Source organism: Anopheles arabiensis (genome assembly GCF_016920715.1).
Source record: "Anopheles arabiensis isolate DONGOLA chromosome X unlocalized genomic scaffold, AaraD3 X_pericentromeric_contig0004, whole genome shotgun sequence".
NCBI lineage: Eukaryota > Metazoa > Arthropoda > Insecta > Diptera > Culicidae > Anopheles > Anopheles arabiensis.
The window spans coordinates 140,001-142,484 of record NW_024412082.1 but is presented as its reverse complement, the minus strand read 5'-3'; positions in this window follow the sequence as shown (position 1 = coordinate 142,484).

Below are 2,484 nucleotides of genomic sequence, written 5' to 3'. Positions count from 1 at the left end.
GATTTGGGTGAAAAGTGTTATTTAACTGCTGGTTAGAATAGACAGTTGCTTATCATACACATCGCAAACGAACACCCCTTAGTGAGCATTAGCAAAAGTCAATTGCACAAAGCAAATGCAATACAAACTGATCAAGTACATTAAAGAACGCTACGTAGCAGGACTTCTTTCCAAGAATGGTGTCCGCAACGGGAGGGCAAGCGTCCTTCCCAGGTTTTCCTAGTAAACCTTGTATGGTAAACATACCCAAGCGTGTCTGTAAGCACGCAACGAAAGTCACGAACGGGCACATACCTAGGGAATGTACTCTACGTACTTGGACTTTTGTCCAAGAATGGTGTCCGCGACGGTCGGGCACTGCGACGCAATAACCAAATCCTAGGATTGTAACTTTAGTGTGCACAAACATAAACATTAACGCGTTCGCTCGGGCTGCGCCGTCCGTGTTGAACACAAATGTGGGTGATTATATGCGTGGAGGGACAAAAACATACGAGGAGGAGACAGTTTTCTGCACGATGTGCACAGAGCTCATTTCGTCGTCCCGGGCGAATGGAAAAACACAAACATCGCGAGTATCGTTCTAGGTTTCTGTCTATAAAAGGGCAGGCCAAAAGGTGACCGGTTGAGATAAGCATTTTAAGCATACAAACACTTTATTGGAACTTTTGATACAAAAACAAGGTACGTACATGTAGGTTGTACCAACATGGACATCTATGAACGCGTACGCTCGGGCTGCGCCCTCCGTCTTGTACTTTCCTGATCGGTACACAGTTTTGGTGCACTGCTATTCCGACCGGCAACTTGTACCAACATATACATCCATGAACGCGTACGTAGTGTACTTTCCCTGATCGGTACACACTGTTGGTGCACGGCATAAGAAAAGAGCTAAAATGGTCAAACTCAATCCATTTCAACAATAGATAGTCGATAGTAGCTGTGCCGATGAAGTAGGGCACGATGCAAGTTAATGTTGTTTAATGAATAACATGTCCGCCATACATTTCAGTACAAAATTGCTCGGTCAGACCTACAAAGTGCTATATCTCGAATACGAGGCGTCGGACTGGGGGTTGTAGAACAATTTTAAGTTCGTCTAATGATTCTACATCCGATTCTGGATAGCGGTTTTTGACCACTTTTCAATATTTTGTGACACCCCGAACCTAGGGGCAGCTCCTAGCTTTTTCAAAAATGTGCACCGATCGGGCCGGAGAGCTCGTGTGGCTCAAAACATGTTTTCGCTAAAACACCTCAAAACGTGTCGAGAACGCACCCTAGCTCTTGTTTTTCAAAAGTTATGGCCATTTAAAGTGAGGTGGTTTTGCTTCAAAATAGCTATTTTACCCGTCCCTATGGCCATGCTTTAAATTTTCACGAAAATGCCAGGTCAGACCTAGGGCGGGCCATATCTTGAATACTAAACGTCGCAGACATTGGTCGTAGAACAATTTTAAGTTCGTCTAATGATTCTACATCCGATTCTGGATAGCGGTTTTTGACCACTTTTCAATATTTTGTGACACCCCGAACCTAGGGGCAGCTCCTAGCTTTTTCAAAAATGTGCACCGAACGGGCCGGAGAGCTCGTGTGGCTCAAAACATGTTTTTCGCTAAAACACCTCAAAACGTGTCGAGAACGCACCCTAGCTCTTGTTTTTCAAAAGTTATGGCCATTTAAAGTGAGGTGGTTTTTGCTTCAAAATAGCTATTTTACCCGTCCCTATGGCCATGCTTTAAATTTTCACGAAAATGCCAGGTCAGACCTAGGGCGGGCCATATCTTGAATACTAAACGTCGCAGACATTGGTCGTAGAACAATTTTAAGTTCGTCTAATGATTCTACATCCGATTCTGGATAGCGGTTTTTGACCACTTTTCAATATTTTGTGACACCCCGAACCTAGGGGCAGCTCCTAGCTTTTTCAAAAATGTGCACCGAGCGGGCCGGAGAGCTCGTGTGGCTCAAAACATGTTTTTCGCTAAAACCCCTCAAAACGTGTAAGGAACGCACCCTAGATGATAAAAAGTGCAATCAGAATGTCAATCGACAACTTTGTTGGGGTACCATTTTACTCTACGGGCCAGTAGCTTAGGCGCGCCAACAGCGCTTTCCTTTCGGGTTCCCATTTTTGCCCTCCTGGGATTATGATCATTTGCTCATTGCCTACTATAGGGAGGGTACCTTGCTACGAGGTCAAACATGAAGATTGCACCAAATCGTAGTTTTACCTCTATTTAGTCGTAGGAGCATGGTTTGCAGTGGCAGTGGGTCATTAAGCCCCCGTTTGGGTCATACGTCCCCTCCGCGATAAAAATCGTCGTATGCCTATAGTCCGAACTAATGAAGCAAAAGTGGTGTCTGGTGGGCTCTGCCGATGATTTTAACCTATGATTTTGAGCTTCCACCCTATAAAAACGTTCCTGGAGCAGTACATCACGGGTCTACGGACCCAAAGACTTCGTCGTGATGGTTTCT